We start from the raw sequence: 17,294 nt of genomic DNA, 5'->3' as shown, positions 1-17,294 counted from the left end.
CTGCAGCGTCCCGGAAAGGCCTCAGCCAATGGCAGCGCAGGCAGGAGGCGTTGCAGCCAATGAGATCTCGGGGCGTTGTATTGCGTCATCGGCTGCCGGGCAGAGCCCGTGGCCGATCGCTGCCCAAAAGTGGCGGCAGCCAATGAGAGCGCGCGGCGCTGCCGAGCCCGCCCTGCTCCGGACTGGTGCTCCCAGCGCAGCGCGGCTGCTTTGGGGCTGCTGCTCCCTGCCCGGCCCCGGCCATGGGGCGAGGGGCGGCAGCTGGGGCCCTACTGGTGAGACTGGTGGTGCTGGGAGCCCCCCCGGCTGCGGGCGCGGAGCTCTCGGGTGAGCGGGGGGCGGGAGGCGCTGGGACAGGGTGGGAGAAGGGGGAAAAGGGGGCGAAGCGGGGAGCCCGGAATGGAGGGGGAGGAGATGGGGACCCCCCAAAGGGAGAGCGGGAGGGGCTGAGGGGTGGGGGGAGGGGAGGGAGGGGTGGTAGAGGGTGGGGAAGGGGGAAAAGCGGAGGGAGGGACCCCAAAACTGAGCCCGAGGGGGCTGGGGATTGGGGAAATTTTGGGAAAATGTGGGGAATGGGCTCCCAAAAGTGATTTGGGGAACGGCCGGAGGTGGGAGGGGAGAGGGTGATGAAGGGGAAATGGGGGAAGGGCGGCAAAGAGGAAGCGGCAGCGCGGTCAGGAGGGTCCCGTGGCGGCCGTGGGGTACAGGGGGTGCGGAGTGGGGATCCGGGGTGGGCCGCGGAGCTCAGGGGATGCTGCTGGGGAGTGCTGGGGAGGCACCACTGACCTGTGTCATGGACACTCACAGGGGTGTTCCAGCTGTTGTTTTTCTGCGAGTGCCACTTCATTAACGGCACGGAGAAGGTGAAGTTCGTGGAGAGGCGCATCTACAACCGGCTGCAGTACACGATTTTCGACAGCGATGTGGGGCACTACGTGGGGTTCACCCCCCCTGGGGAAAGGAACGCCAGGTACTTGAACAGCCACCCGGAATGGATGGAGTACAAACGCTGTCAAGTGGACACGTACTGCCGGCCCAACTACGACCACCCCGTTCATCACTGAGCGCCGAGGTGAGCGCGGGGCGGAGCCTGTCCCCTCGGGCCCTGCCCTACCAGTGACCCTGGCGCCACTCAAAACCTCCCTGGCCATCGGCCCAGAGCCCTCAGCCCTCCTTGGGCCCATCCCCGACGCCCGTTGTCCCCCTCAGTGACCCCCCCCAGTCCATCCCAGTGGCCCCCATCGCGTCCATTTCAGCGACGCGTACAACTGACGCTTTTTAGCCAATCAGAACGCGTCGCTCTGATGACTCATCTGTTGCTAGGCAGACCCGCAGCGCCGAGTGCCCCGCGCTGGACTCGGCCTCCCAGTGCCGCGCACTTCATTCCCGGTTCCATCCCAGTCCCTCCCAGTCCATTCCCAGATCCCTCCCAGTGCCTTCTCAGTCCCTCTCACTTATACTCAGGTCATTCCCAGTTAATTCCCACAGCACCATCCTCAATCCCTGGGCCCCTCATCTCCTCCTATTTCCTCCAAGCCACCCAAGTTCCTCCCAGTCAATTCCCAGTGCGTTTCCAGTTACTCCCCGTCCTTCCCAGTCCCACCCACCCCCTCCAAATCAATTCTCAGTCCATTCCCAGTTCACTCCCTCTCTCCCACTGCCCCCCCAGCCCCTACTACCCTCTCTCAGTGCCACCCAATCCATCCCAGTCCCTCCCAGTCCATTCCCATTCCCTCCCAGTCCATTCCCAGCCCAGCCCAGCCCTCCCCTCTCTCTCCCAGTGCCCCCCAGCTGATCCCAGTGTGTCCCCGCTCTCTCTCTCTCTCTCCCAGTGCCCCCCAGCGTGTCCATCTCGCTGGTGCCCCCCTCGAGCTCCCAGCCCGGCCCCGGCCGCCTGCTCTGCTCCGTGATGGATTTCTACCCTGCTGCCATCCAGGTGAGCTGGTTCCAGGGCCAGCAGGAGCTCTCGGAGCACGTGGTGGCCACCGACGTGGTCCCCAACGGGGACTGGACCTACCAGCTGCTGGTGCTGCTGGAAACGCCGCCCCGGCGCGGGCTCACCTACAGCTGCCAGGTGGAGCACGTCAGCCTGGAGCAGCCCCTGAGCCGGCACTGGGCTACGGGGGAGCCCCCGGGGGCGCTGGCAGAGCCGGGCTATGCTGGGAGCCACTGGGAGGGAGCTGGAGAGAGCCGGGCTGGGACTGGGAGAGGGCCTGGGGGCTGGGCAAGGGCTGGGAAGGGGTTTGGGGGAGGCTGGGGAGGGTGGGATGGGGTTGGGAGGGTCCTGGTGGGCACTGGGAGGGAGTTTGGGGGCGCTGGGTGTGACTGGGAGGGAGTTTGGGGGAGCTGGGTATGACTGGGAGGGAGTTTGGGGGCGCTGGGTGTGACTGGGAGGGATCGCAGTGAGCCCGGAGGGGCTGGAAGGAGATCGGCCATGGCCAAGCGGGGCTCGCCATGAGCTCGGTTGTGCTGGGCACAGACTGGGAGGGCTCTGGCTGAGTCCTGCTGGGGCTGCCAAGGGACTGCGAGAGGCTTTGGGGCTCCTGGGGCGCTGGGGGCAACTGGGAGGGGGCTGTGGGATCCTCAGAGGGATGGGAGGGGCTTTGGTGGCTCCTGGCCAGGACAAAAAGGGATCAGGGGGAGGTTTCAGGGGCTCCTGGCTGGGCTGGGGGCCACAGGGAGGGCGCTGGGAGGGGGCTGGGGGTGTCCGTGAGAGGTTTTGGGGGTGCTGAGCCCTGCGGACTCCCCAGAGATGCCGCCGGACGCCGCCCGCAGCAAGATGCTGACGGGCATCGGGGGCTTCGTCTTGGGCTTCGTCTTCCTGGCGCTGGGGCTCGGCTTCTACGTGCGCAAGAAGGTCAGGGCGGGTGCCGGGGGTGGCGTCCCGGCCGTGGCGGAGCGTGCGCGCTCCCGCCGGGTCCCCCAGCCCGGTGTCACCCCCTTTTCTCTGCCCACAGAGCTCCTGAGCCGGCGGCGGCCGCAGCCCCTCCCCGTGGGCTCGGGCCCGGCCGGGACCCCCCGCTCCGTCCCCGCTCCGCTGATTTTGGGGGGGGTCCCGTGTCCCCCCCAGCCCCGCTGGCGCTCTGCCCCCGCCCAGTGCCTGCTCCCAGTGCTCCCAATAAAGCTTCCCAGTTGGCCCCGGGGGCCGTTTATTGGGGGGGCGATGGGGAGGGGTTTGGGGGGGGCGGTGATGGGACGGATTTGGGCAAAGGGAGGGGGACAAAGGGTGGGGGCTGGGCCCGGGGGGAGCGGGAGGAGGAAGGAGCCCGCGCCGGGGCGGGGTTTCCAGCAGCACCAGCAGCTGGTAGGTCCAGTCCCCGTTGGGGACCACGTCGGTGGCCACCACGTGCTCCGAGAGCTCCTGCTGGCCCTGGAACCACCTCACCTGGATGGCAGCAGGGTAGAAATCCATCACGGAGCAGAGCAGGCGGCCGGGGCCGGGCTGGGAGCTCGAGGGGGGGCACCAGCGAGATGGACACGCTGGGGGGCACTGGGAGAGAGAGAGAGAGAGAGAGAGAGCAGGGACACACTGGGATCAGCTGGGGGGCACTGGGAGAGAGAGGGGAGGGCTGGGCTGGGCTGGGAATGGACTGGGAGGGAATGGGAATGGACTGGGAGGGACTGGGACGGTTTGTGAGGGAATGGGACTGGACTGGAAATGGACTGCGATGGACTAGGAATATACTGGGAGGCACTGGGTGTAGACTGGGAGGGAGTTGGGTGGCACTGAGAGAGATGGGAAGGGATGGGAGGGCAGTGGGAGAGAGGGTGGAGGTCTGGGAGTGAACTGGGAATAGACTGGGAATAGACTTGGAGGGTCTGGGTGGGACTGGGAAGGACTGGGAGGGACTGGGAATGAACTGGGGTTTACTGGGAGGGACTGGGATTTATTGGGTTGGCACTGAGAGAGATGGGAGGGAACGTGGTGGGGCGGGGAACTGGGAGAGAGGGTGGAGGTCCGAGAGTGAACTGGGTATGAACTGGGAAAAGACTGGAAATGCACTGGCAGGGACTGGAGAGGAATTAGAGATGGTCTTGGAGGGACTGGGATGGCACTGGGATGAACTGGGAATTAAGTGCGCGGCTCTGGGAGGCCGAGTCCAGCGCAGGGCACTCAGCTCTGCGGCTCTGCCTAGCAACAGGGGAGTCATCAAAATCATGCGCTCTCATTGGTTGCGAAGCGTCAGCTTTAACGGTCGCTGAAATGGACGCGTGGAGCGGGGGGCACTGGGAGGGACTGGGAGGATCTGGAGATCCCGAGGGTCGGTACAAGGAGGGCTGAGGGCTCTGGGCCGATGGCCAGGGAGGTTTTGAGCGGCTTCAGGGTCATTGGCAGGGCAGGGCCCGAGGGGACACGCTCTGACCCGCGCTCACCTCGGCGCTCCGTGATGAACGGAGACATGCCCTCGAAGTTTTGCCGGCAGAACGTGTCCACCTGAGCCCGTCTGTACTCCAGTGTGTCCGGGTCACTGTTCCAGCGCTCGGCATACCTCTCCCCAAAGGGGGTGAACCCTACGTAGTGCCCCACGTCGCTGTCGAACGTCGCGTATGGCTCCCTGTTGTAGATGTACCTCAGCACATACCTCACCTTCTCCGTGCCGTTAATGAAGTAACACTCCTGCTTTGCCATCGCCTGAAACATCCCTGAGTGTCCATGACACAGGTCAGGGGGTGCCACCCCAGCACTCCCCCAGCAGCACCCCTAGAGCTCCGGGGGCCACCCCGGATCCCCACTCCGCACCCCCTGTGCCCCACGGCCGCCACGGGACCCTCCTGACCGCGCTGCCGCTTCCTCTTTGCCGCCCTTCCCCCATTTCCCCTTTCATATCCTCTCCCCTCCAAACTCCGGCCGTTCCCAAATCACTTTTGGGGTCCCTTTTCCCCGATTTTCCCACAAATTCCCCAATCCCCAGCCCCCTCGGGCTCAGTTTTGGGGTCCCTCCCTCCGCTTTTCCCCCTTCCCCACCCTCTACCACCCCTCCCTCCCCTCCCCCCACCCCTCAGCCCCTCCCGCTCTCCCTTTGGGGGGTCCCCATCTCCTCCCCCTCCATTCCGGGCTCCCCGCTTCGCCCCCTTTTCCCCCTTCTCCCACCCTGTCCCAGCGCCTCCCGCCCCCCGCTCACCCGAGAGCTCCGCGCCCGCAGCCGGGGGGGCTCCCAGCACCACCAGTCTCACCAGTAGGGCCCCAGCTGCCGCCCCTCGCCCCATGGCCGGGGCCGGGCAGGGAGCAGCAGCCCCAAAGCAGCCGCGCTGCGCTGGGAGCACCAGTCCGGAGCAGGGCGGGCTCGGCAGCGCCGCGCGCTCTCATTGGCTGCCGCCACTTTTGGGCAGCGATCGGCCACGGGCTCTGCCCGGCAGCCGATGACGCAATACAACGCCCCGAGATCTCATTGGCTGCACCGCCTCCTGCCTGCGCTGCCATTGGCTGAGGCCTTTCCGGGACGCTGCAGCCCCGGGCTGGGGGTTTTTTGGGGAGGGGGAACCTTGGGGCGCTGGGCCGGTGGGAGCTCAGGTGAGCCCAGCAATGCGTGCCCAGGGGCGCGGGATCTCAGCGGTGCCCGTGGCGAGCGGTGACGCTGGCCCGATGCCAGGCACCCCCAGAGCCGCTCTGTCCCTGCCCCCGCAGCCGCACAGGGACAGAAAATGGAACCGAGGGTTCCTGGCTGAGGACAAGGACCGGGAGAGATCCCTCAGCAAATCCCGCACGGGCACAACAGACCCGGCCTGGGCACACGGAGGGAATTTATTACCAACCAAATCACAGCAGCACAAGGAGAAGGGAAAGAAATCTCTCCAACACCTTCCCCCACCCAACACGGATCACCCAGAACAGGGGTCACCAGGGCTCTGCCCAATGGGGGTCACTGGGGATCATCCAGCACGGATCCTCCCACGGGGGATGGAGCTGGAGCAGCGCACGAAGCTCTTCCCACACTCGGGACACTCGCAGGGCCTCTCCCTGGTGTGGAAGTGCTGGTGAGTGATGATCTCTGAATGCCACCTGAAGCTCCTCTGACATTCCAAGCACTCCTAGGGCCATTCCCCAGTGTGGATCTTGTGGTGCTTGCTCAGGTCGGAGGTCCTACTGAAGCTCTTCCCACATTCCCCACACTCCCAGGGCCTCTCCCCAGGGTGGATGTTCAGGTGTTCCATCAGGGTGGAGCTGTAGCTGAAACCCTGCCCACATTCCAAGCACTTGTGGGGCTTCTCCCTGCCATGAGGCTTCTCCACCAGCTCTGAGCTCTGGCTGGATCTCCGGCCGCCTTCCTGGCTCAGGGGGGCTCTTTCCTCCTCACACCTCCCTGGGCTGGGTTTGCAGCCCCTCCTCGTGAGGGATCCCTGGGGCTTTTCCTCCTCCTCCATCCGGCCACAGCTTGGGAATGACAAACCCTGGTTTGGGGGAAACCAAGGTGGGAGTGCCTTGGAGTAGAGGCTCCTCCTGGCCAGGTCCATCTCTAAAAGTCAGCAGGACTCTTGTGTCCATGAAAATCTCCACATATCAAGATTCAGCTGAAAAAAACTCTCCCAGGAGTTCTCTATTGCTGATCTCTCCACTTTTGGGGTTCCAGAGGTTTCCTTTCCTTGGGATCATGGGGGTCCAATGGTTCCAGGGGTTCTCCATTCTCCACTGTCCTGCTTAGGGATGATTCAGGGGCTTTTGGGGGTCCATGGGGTCCCTTCTCCCCTGATGCTCTGCTCTGAGATCCCAGGGATCCCAGGGGTCCCTCCTCTCCAGGCTCCCCCCCTTTCCAGTCTGCCAGGGTCCCCCAGCTCTGGGATTGCCCCTCTCTGCTCTCCCCACTCTGGGGGTCCCAGGGGTTCCCCTCCTCTGCTCTGCCGGGGGTCCCCAGGACCAATGTCCTCCCCTGCCCATACTGGGCAATGGCCACGTGGGCCCCCAAGGATCCCCCAAGGGGCTCAGCTTTGGGCTCCTGCAAGATCCAAACCTACACACACAGAGAAAACAAAACCTCCCAGAGACACCAGATGATATTTGGGGTCAATTCCACAATCTGCGAGCTCCACACACACCCCAATAAAAAACCCTCTCAGGGACCCCCCCCCCCCGATAGATTTGGGATGAGCTCCCCCTCCCCGCTCACCTGCAGGATGAGGTGGGGGCGATGGTCCCGTGGCTGCGCCACAGGGGGCACTGGAACCTCCTGTTCCTCCTGTTCCTGCTCCTGCTCCTCCTCTTCCCGCTCCCCCTTTTCCTCTCTCCCTCCTCCTCCTCCTCCTTCCTAATCCCACCTCCTCCCCAGTTCCTGCCTTCTGTGTATTTAGAGTGGAGACCCTTGCTTGTTTTTAGAACTAGAACAAAGATCCCAGATGGAACAAGGCTTGCTGCTTTTAGTCAGAACTATCAGTGACTAAAGGTCACGTTTCCTTTGCTTTGGTCCTGTCCTTGTTCCTCCTCAGTGTTCAGGCTGGGCTATGGGGTGTCCTTGTTTGCTGCATTTTCCCAGTTCCTCTTGCATCCTTTGGGCCATGGGCTGTGCCCTGGGAGGGTTCTTTGTGCTCCTTTGTGACACAGGAGAACCTTCCAGGTGGTTTCTGCGTGAGCTGCTGCTGGGATGTCACAGGAACAGCGCCACGTCCCCGTGGTGTTCCCGTTGCTGTGGGACACGGAGGCCTCAGTGCCCAGAGTGGCTCTGGGCTCGCTGCCGGAGGATCTTCCTGCCCAAGGCATTCTCAGCAGCCAGCCCAGCCCTGTCCTTCTGTGCTTGCAGGGCTACAGGCTGCAGGCGTGTGCAGCGCAGCCAAAATGATCCAGCACGTGGCTGCTGCAGTTTGCACTCTGTACTCTGTGGCTTATTCAGGGTATTTTTTAACCCACTTGGCACGTAAATCGAGGTTTTCCCTCGGTGCAGCATCTGTGGCTTTGGGCTTGCTGTGTGCTTTCTGTTCTTCCTCTGGAGCTGAGTTGGCTTTGGAACCAAATGGCCATGGAGACACCATTGCTTTGGGAGAGCTCCTGCCAGCAGCTGCAGCTGAAAAAGGGGGTATCTGCAGCCAGCGGGGCGTGCACAGCATCTGCAATGAGCCCTGGGGGGTTCTGTTCCCTCAAGCAGGGAGTCTGTGCCAGCAGAGCCTGGAACTCCCTCCCTTTGCTGCTCCAGCCAAGAACTGACCCAGCCCAGTATTTTGTGCTGTTCTCTTGCTTGCTGTGGGAAGGGACTGTGGCTCCTGGAGGCATGCTGTGAGAGCAAAATGCTCTCTTGGGGTTGCCTTGCTCCATGGCATTTCCCAGCACTGGCAGTTTTTCTCCTAACAGCATCTGGTTCATGTTCCCTCTCCCACTGCAGGGCACCTCATGTCTGGATTCCGAGCAGCTCCTCCTTCGGTGAGTGGGAAAGGAACCTTTGGTGTTTGGAATTGTGCAGCAAGTTGTGAGCTCAGCATGTGGCAGTCGAGGGCCAGCCTGGGAGGCTGAAGGAAAGTTCCTGTCAGTGTCTTTGCAGCAGCAGCAGCAGCAGCAAAGGGATCCCTGGCAGTTTTCTCCTTTTCTGCTGAAGAGCTTTTGAAGAGCTGCAGGTCTGGTTTTGCAGGCAGAGGATTGCTTGCTGGCTTGAGCCATGGTGGAATATCGAATTCCCAACAATAAGTGGCAATGTTGACTGTAGCCCATTGTTAGTTGGAACAGCTCCAAAACCCATTTCTGCGTAGTGCAGCTGGATGTGCAGCTGAGGATAAATAAGGTGATAACTGAGATAGAACTTCCCGTTCCTCACGCTGCCGTCTGTCCACAGGGCACAAAAGCAGCATCAGCACCTCCTGGGGCTCTCTCTGCTTCCAAAGAGGAGGCCCAAGAGGAGGAAGACAGCAGTGAGCTTCCCGCTGCTCTGGGGGACGATGGTGAACTTCCCTCAGTGCCGGGAGATGACAGTGAACTTCCCGCTGCTCTGGGAGACGAGGGCGAACATCCCGCGGGGTGGGAATGCAACGGCGAGGCTCCCGCGGGGTGGGACAAGGACAGGGGACATCTCCCGGCCTGGGACGAGGACGGTGGATGTCCCCTGGTGTGGGACCAGAATGGCCAAGCCCCCACAGAGTGGGATGAGGATGGAGGACATCTCCTGGTGTGGGATGAGGATGGAGCACATCCTGTGGCTTGGGAAGAGGAGAGTGAACATCCCCCAGTGTGGGAAGTGGACAGCGAACATCCCCTGGCTTGGAAAGATGATGGCGAACCTGCAGCGTTTTGGGAAGAGGATGGAGAAGCTGCAGCGTTTTGGGAAGAGGATGAAGGAGCTCCCTCTGCTTGGGAAGAGGAAATTGAACCTCCCTCCGCTGTGGGATCCTGGGCTGAACATTCTGACAGCAGCACAGCTGGGCAGCCAGAGGGGAGAGGGGAGTGGTGCCTGATGCAGCTGAGTACGTCTGCTCTGTTCCTGGGTGCCCGAGCAGGTGCTGTGTGTGTGTCTGGGCATCAGCTGCACCCAGTGTTGCTCTGCAGCTGAATGTCACCGAGTCATTTATTGTCCTTCCCCGGCTGACACCAAGGGGCTCACGGCCCCAGGGAGTGGGGCTGCTTCTGGCTCTGCTGCAAGGCGGGGTCTCACTCTGGGAGGGAGCGTCTTCCACGTGGTTTCTTTCAGGGAACACCGTGAGCGAGGCGGAGCCTGCCGAGAAATACCTGGAACTGGAGCAGATTGGCCAAGGGTAAGTGCACGGCAGCTGCTGCTGCACAAGCAGGGCCGGGTGTTGTGCTGGTGCAGGATCAAGTGAGAAGTCTGGAGAGCTCCAAGCACCTCCAGACACTGGGCTACCATCCTGCTGTCTCTCAGTCCTGATCAGAATTGATAACTGTGGCCAGAAGGCGCCGTCAAAGGCCCCTGAGGCTGGCAGTGCCCTGCCTGCAGCAAGGAGCAGGACCTGGAAGATCTTCTGTCCCTGGAACTGGATTGACTAAAAGAGCAACTCACCATCTGGTGACTGTCAGAAAACAGTTCTCAACAAGATTTCTTCCAAATATTTTCCTTCAAAAAATATCCACTGCTCAGGATTATCAACCTAATAGCTTAGAAACAGAAACCAGAGATGAACTAATAAGTGCTCTATTCTAGCACAGGTAGCAGACCCCATCCATTCAGTAACAGACACAGAGCTGATGCACTCTGGGGGAAAATGCATCACCTGCCTGATGGCAGGGCCCTTGTGGAACCTGCAGGTCTTAGGCAGGAAATGGAAAAGGATGAAATGCATTCTTTGCCAGTTCTTTCGACACCCATTTCTCACCTCAGGTTTTCAACTAAAGCAATTCAGGGTGGACATTGGGATCTGCTCCAGCCCAATTCCTTGGTGTTGGGTCTCAGTTTTCTCCTGCACACCTTGCATGGCAGAGGGCTGGTGGCTGCTGTGCTGTTGTTGGAAGGGTCGATGCACCCAGGTGTTTGTGAACGCTGCAGGCAGCAGAGATCTCCTGTCTGGGCTGGCTTTCCCTGCCAGGGCCTAAAGCGCTGCTTCTTTCTTCTCTGCTGTTTTGTCTCCAGGGCTTTCAGAGCCGTTTATAAAGGACTCGACAGGGCCACTGGAGGAGAGGTCAGTGCCAACACGCCCAGCACGCCTGGCAGCTCTCCAGGGCTTTCCCCTCTGCTGGGAGCTGTGGCTGCAGCTTTGGGGGCCAGCAGAGCTTTCCTGCCCAGGCTGCTCCTCTGAAGGCAGAGCAGTGTCAGCCTGCAGAGCACAGCTGGGACAGACTTGGTCCTTCTGAAGCGCCAAAGGAATGCAAGGAGGGCAGCGGTGTCTGTCAGAGCAGGACACGCTGGCTTGGCCTTCATATCTAAAAGTGTGAATGCATCAGCTGCTGGAGACTGAGGCCCAATTGATCTTCATCCCGGCCTCAGACAGGAACATTATTTAGCTCTTATTAGCTAAAATATAGCACTATTATTTCCATCCTGCCTTTCATTTTCAAAGGGTACCTCAAGGCCTAATTAGGGAGAGATCCTGCTTGGGCTCAGTTTGGGGTTTTAGTCCCACTTCAGCTGTTCACAGAGAGAGAGGGAGAGAAATGAGGAGATGGATGTCCAGAGCAAAGCTCTCTCCTAAAGCCTGCAGTTGTGTTTGGGTCTGGTGTCAGTGACAGCCTGTGACAGGGATCACCTGAGCAATGGGTGTGCGTGTCTGCTTTGCTGTGCAATCCCAAACAGAGCAGCTGGATCTGAAATCATGACCAAATCCCATAGAATTGCTAAGCGGTTCCTGGCTGTTTTGCTCTGTTTTGACAGAACCAGAATTACCTCCTGCTTGCAAAATGGGTTTGAATAATAATAATGAGCGTGTTGAGGCCATTTGAGAAGACTGTAGGTGCAGAGAATGTTGTTAGAGCTTTGAGGCTGACAGCTGAGGGACCATTTCTGCAGAGCTTGCAGGGCCAAATGTCTCTGGCCATGTGTCCTGTAAGCAGCCCCCAGCTGGCAGAGCAATGGGCTGTGGGAATGGCCCTTGCTGAGCTCTGGTGTCCCATCCCAAGGCAGTTTGGCACAGCCCGGCTCCGTCGCTCCACAAAGACTCGCTCCGTGTTTGCTGTGGCCTCCTGCCACAGACTCCTCCAGTTCAAGGCTGCAATGTCCCTTCAGGTGGCCATCAAGAAAATGAGTCTCAGAGGGCAGGACAGGGAATGAGCTGTGAATGAGATCCTGCTCCTGAAGGACAAGAAGAACCCCAACATTGTCAACTCTTTGGACAGGTGAGTGCTTCAGCTCTGATCCCGAGCCCGGGCCCTGCATTAACCTTTCCTGGCATCCGGAGTCTGTAGCCTGTTTTGAAAATCCCTGACCCAGCCACATCTTCCCAAACCAACAGCCTGGCAGTTCATCCCTCCATGTGCTTTTGTTGCTTTGCTTTGGTTTTTCCTTCAAGTTGACCCCGTTGGCTTTGTCTCCCAACAAGTGCTGATAAACCACAGCAGAAATGATTTCTCTTGGCTTCTTCTTCCCAGCCCTTTTCCATTGCTACAGTTGCCAGGAAGATCGGGTTCTTGTTCCCAGAAATGCCTCATTTGCCCATTTTTCACTGGCCTTGCCTGTTTCTGAAGGGACTTTCTGAAAGGTTTTCTGACTGCTTTTGTCCCAAGTGCTGCACGGCCTCCTCCCCTGGATAACCCTGGCAGTTGTGTTGCCTTGTTCTGGAGGGAATGGTGGAACTGATGAGTTCAGAAGCTGAACCAGCTGGGGCCAAGGGTTGTGGTTCCACATTGATCTGGGCTGTTGCTAAACTGCATTTTTCACCTGCTTGCCATCCAAGGCCTCTCCTTTCTCACAGGTGTCTCCTTCCCCTTTAGACTGTGCAGATTCCAAGGGCTGTGCAGCCTGGCAGGAATGTCTCTCCATCTGATTCTGTCCTCACTGACAAGTGACCCAGAAACAAAGCTCCACTCCAGGCTTTTCCATGGGGGAATTGAGCTCTGCACATTCATCTCCATGCCATTGCTTTCCTCTTCCAGCTTCCTTGTTGATGGAGATCTCTGGCTGGTGATGGAATACATGGATGGGGGAACTTTGCGGGACGTTGTCAGACAGACACGCATGGCTGAAGGAGAGATGGCAGCTGTCAGTCGGGAGGTGAGGGATCCTGCTTGTCACTCCCATGGCTGGGACACGATGGTCCTTCCAAACAGGGTGTGAGAACAGGAGTGGCTCCATGCTCAGGGCTTTGTTTCTGAGTTGTTTTCATGAGCTGGAGAAGAAAGAGCCTCTGCAGTGAACGGCGTCCAGCATCACTGCACTTCTACTCTGTTCTTGTTCTCTCTCCTGCTGTTGTGGTACTCTCTGTGTGCTTTGGATTTGATTTGCTGTTCTCAGCTTTGCCTTGAGCCCTTTGCCTGGAGCTTGTGTGCACTGCACTCCTGGCCTGTCACAGCAAAGCTGCTGCTGGCAGAATTCTGAGCTGTCCTTTCTGGTGTGATATATTCCAGCCATTGGTTTTTGCCCTCGTGTTTCTTGTTCTCTCTCAGTGTCTGCAGGGCCTGGATTTCCTCCATTCCAACCGGGTGATCCACAGGGATCTGCAGAGCTCCAACATCCTCCTGGGCATGGACGGCTCTGTCAGGCTGGGTGGGTGTTCCTGGCCAGGCACAGCGCTCCCGGGCTGCGGGGCTGGGGCTGCTTCCCAGGGAGGGTCAGAGCCCCACAAGGGCTGCTGGGGGCACTGCCCGGCCCCTGCTGCCAGCTGAGAGCGGCTGCCCCTGCAGAGAGCTCAGGAGAGGAGCAGGGGGCCAGCAGTGCCTTTGCTCTGGCCATGGCCCTTCCAGAGGGGCAGCAGTGGCAATCTAAAGCTCCAAGGGAATCAGTAAAAGCCACTGCAGGAAAGCTGAGGGTTTCCTGAAGGGCCCAGTTCCATCTTTCCTTGGCTACAGCCCTGAGGACATTTCCAGCTGACTTCACTACTGCACTCTCAGACTGAGCGTGGGGAATCTCTGTGCTTGGTTTCCTCATTGCAGCTGCCTTTGACAGGGTTTGTTTCTGTCCTCAGCTGATTTTGGCCTCTGCGCTCAGCTCAGCCCTGAGCAGGACCAGCGCAGCTCCATGGTGAGCACTGCTCACTGGATGGCCCCAGAAGTCGTGACCAGATCTCCCTATGGCCCCAAGGTGGACATCTGGTCCTTCGGCATTGTGACCATCGAGATGGTGGAAGGAGAACCTCCTTACTTCAGGGAAACGGCGGCCATGGTAAGAGGCAAATTCTCCAGGGGCTGCAGAGGCTGCGAGCACAGGGGGACCCTGCACTGGGAGCAGCAGCTGGAGGTTTCTGCACATGGGAAGGGAATTCCCAGAGCACTCCAGCCTCAACACAGACGAATATTCCGCAATCTCCAGCAACAATTTGCTTTGGGATTTACGTTGTTGCAGCTCTTCTGGCTGTGAGGATGACCTGCAAATGTGAAGCAAATGCATCAGCTCTAATGTTACCTTGGAAGAAAACCCCACACCAACCCCACATTCCTCCCCCAAACCCAACAAGTTTTCTGCAGGAGTTTCTAAAAGAGGTTTTGCGAGATGATTTCCCCCTGATTCTTCTCACTGGGAAACTTGTTGAAAACATGAAGATGATTGTTTAACATCCCCATAGTCCAACACATTTCTTTCCTAGTCCAAGCTACTTTCTCCATGTCACCAAGCCTGAGCTTTCAGCATCACAAACCTCCTGTTTCTTGCCTGGCAGTTTCTGGGATGGGGCATCAGGAATGCATTTACTTGAGTGTCAGTGGCACTGCAGAGATGCACTTGATGGAAGAATCCTCTGAAATAACACAGGCAGACCACACTGACTCTGGAAAATGGCCTGTAAAGCTGGTGTCCATATTTGGAGAAGCAAAATGGGCTATTTCTGATGGAGGTTCCTACTAACAGAGTCAGCCAATGAAGCTGTCTCTCAAAGCGAGATCATTTGGATGTTGCAGTGGCTGTGGCAGCCGCAGGGTTTGGGTTTTTTGCTTGGCATAGCAAAATGAGCTCTGAGCAGCATCTCTGGCAGGGAGGAAAGTGGCCCTGGAGCTGGGGCTGAGGCCCCGGGGTGGATGTGAGCCCGTGTGGGTGTGAAGGGAGCTGGCAGAGCGCTGAGTTTGCTTTCCCTGCAGGCTCGCGCTCTGATCCGGCAGAACGGGACCCCGCAGCTGCAGGAGCCCCGGCGCCTGTCGGCTCTGCTGCGGGACTGCCTTGAGTGCAGCCTGGAGCCGGACGAGGAGCGGCGCTGGGCTGCCCAGGAGCTGCTGCAGGTGAGAGCCAAGGGCTGCAGGGGAAGCAGCAGCGCCAGGGAGGGGTTTTCTTGTGGGGCCCCCTCCGATAGTCTCCAGTCTCGCTGCGTTCCACGCGCAGAGCGAGCAGAATCCTCGCCCGCTGTGGCCTGGCAGGCTCCTTTCGAGCTCATCTGGACCTGGTGCCCCACAGCGAGCAGGGACATCTTCAAGAATTCCTGGAACATGTAAATGAGTTCAAAGAAATGTTTGAATATGTACAATCATTATGAATATGTATTTGAACAATACAATGGAGAAACTAGACAAGAAGAGTTGCTGTGGTTAACTGGTGTGCCTCTGGCCATTGCCAACACCCAGCGCTGTTACTGATTTGTCCTTTATTATTCCTTATTAAACTTTCAAAAATTCTAAAGAGTGGGGCTCATTTCTCACAAAACCCAAGGTGCTCACCCCTTGTTCTTCCCCCAAAGCCAGGATTTGTCAATCCTAAACTTTGTCTGGACGGAGGAGAAGGAGGCTGCGAGGAAAAGGAAGATGCGCTGGTGTGGAGGCCCATGGGAGTCTCAATCTCCCACCCGTGGAGGACTGGTCCCCAATAGGAAGAATAGATTTCAAGGTTATGGTGAGAAGCTTGCTTCTCCCACAGATCTTTGCAGGCACATGCTGATTTATGGAAAGTTATGTTACCCCATTGGCCCGTTGCCCTAATTACCCTAGTTCACCCCCTATTACCCATCTCTGGTTAGTCCCTAGAATGTTCTCCCTCTCTGTCCCCCCATTGGCCCCAGTTTACTGCATTCCTCTGCCCCTGTTTCCCTATTAGCTGTCCCGACCCTTAACCCCTCCTTTGCCCCATTTTCCCCCATATCCATTGGACCCTGACCCTCAGCTCCACCCTCACTACCCCATATAAAAACCCCCCTGTGCCCTCAGCTTGCACCCTGTCTTTGTCCCTGGACCCTGTTCAGCTCTGTCCCCTGTTCCTGTACCAATACACCCAGTTTGCTGAGATCATACCCAGACCCATGCTGCCGACTTTGTCAGCTTTATAAAGCAGCCGTGAGCTCCGGGCTCCTGAGTGCCGGACGCTCCAGGGGCCTCGGCAGCGCCAGGACGCTCCAGACTGGGACAGCCAGGCAGGGCAGGAGGAATCACTGCCCCTTTCCCCTCCCTGCTGCTCCATCTCCCAGCCCAGCATCGCTGCAGGACAGCCTCACTGCCAACGCCATCCTGCCAGGGATGGACTGGGGGGATCTCCTTCCCCTTCCCTCTGGCATGGAGGCAAATCCCATCTTCTCCTTGTCCTCCCTCCTTCTTCTCCTCATTCTGTCCTTCATCCATCCACGTTCCTTTCCCATCTCCTTCCTCACTTGTTCCTTCTTGTTCCTTCCTCTCCTCCTGCCTTTTCCTTTTCCCTTCTCCCTGTCTCTTCCTCTCCTTGTCCTTCCTCCCCCAGGCATTGAGCTGCAGACAGAGACCAGGGAGAACAAATCCCTGCCACAGAACCTCGTGGAAGAGGCCATTTGGAACGGCTCCACGGCGCAGGAATCCAACGGGGAGGAAAAGCTCCAGAGATCCCACACGAGGAGGGGCTGCAAACCCAGCCTGGAGAGCTGAGAGGAGGTAAAAGTCTCCCTGTGCTGGGAAGGGTGTGGGGAATGTGAGAAGAGCTTCAGGCAGAGCTCAGCCTATTCCTGGCTCCTCCAAAAACGGCAGTACCAGATGCAGAGATCCCCCGGCAGATCAATGGGAATGCAGAGATCCCCCTGCAGATCCATGGGGATGCAGAGATCCCCCTGCAGCCCCCGGAGCAGCCACGCTGGAGCACGGGGATGCCTGAGAGGAGGCTGTGCCCCCGTGGCCAGAGGGGCCCCGCTGGAGCAGCCTGTCCTGGCAGGACTGACCCCGGGGCACGGTGACCCACGCTGCAGCACTTGGAGGGGGGCCGTGCCCCGTGGGATGGACTCAGCTTGGAGAAGTTCCTGGAGAAGTCTCCGGTGGGAGAGAGCCCAGGGCGCAGCAGGGGAACGACTCCTGTCCCTGAGCAGAGGGAGAAGCCCCGGGGCATGAAGTGAGCACGGCCCCATTCCCTGTCTCCGGCACTGCCGGGGTAGGAGGTGCAGCTGGAAGGAGGGAGGCGTGGGGGAAGGCTGGATTTAAGGCTCTTCACTTACTTCTCAGTATCCTGCTCTGAGGTTTTGGCGTTTCTTGTCAGAAATCTCTCCCCTCCCCCACTCATCCACAGGCGTTTGCGGCAGTTTTCCCTTTTTGGGGGAAATCAAAGCGATGCACTGATGCTCCTAATTAGGCGTAGGAGAAGTGAGGCTCCAGGGCTCCCGCTGTAGCCGGGGCCACCGGACCCGCAGTGCCGGGAAAGCCGTGGCGGGAGGTGCGGTGAAGTTTGTTTGTGTTTTCAGCTCAATCCCCTCGGGCCCGGGCCCGTTCCAGGGCTGTTCCTCATCTCCGGCTCTGCCCTCACGCAGCCCGGGGGACCCTGAGAGCGCGGGGCGAGGCTGTGCCTGGTGCAGAGCCCGCCCCTGGCTGCGATTGGGCGACGGTGCCGTCCGTCGCGGTTCTGGCGCGCTGATTGGTG

General features: G+C 59.3%; 3 pseudogenes; 2 read left to right on the top strand and 1 right to left on the bottom strand.

Moving 5' to 3' along the window:
- Positions 1-17,294, bottom strand: part of LOC139604931 (zinc finger protein 774-like) — a 239,435-nt pseudogene that overhangs the window by 23,473 nt on the left and 198,668 nt on the right.
- Positions 188-3,137, top strand: LOC139604893 (class II histocompatibility antigen, B-L beta chain-like; annotated as a pseudogene).
- Positions 5,900-16,620, top strand: LOC139604916 (serine/threonine-protein kinase PAK 3-like; annotated as a pseudogene).

This window comes from Agelaius tricolor, unplaced genomic scaffold (assembly GCF_023055355.1).
Source record: "Agelaius tricolor isolate 1412-34295 unplaced genomic scaffold, bAgeTri1.0.p SCAF_57, whole genome shotgun sequence".
Lineage (NCBI taxonomy): Eukaryota > Metazoa > Chordata > Aves > Passeriformes > Icteridae > Agelaius > Agelaius tricolor.
Note: the sequence above shows the minus strand (reverse complement) of the source record. Positions and strands in the feature narration are given on the sequence as shown.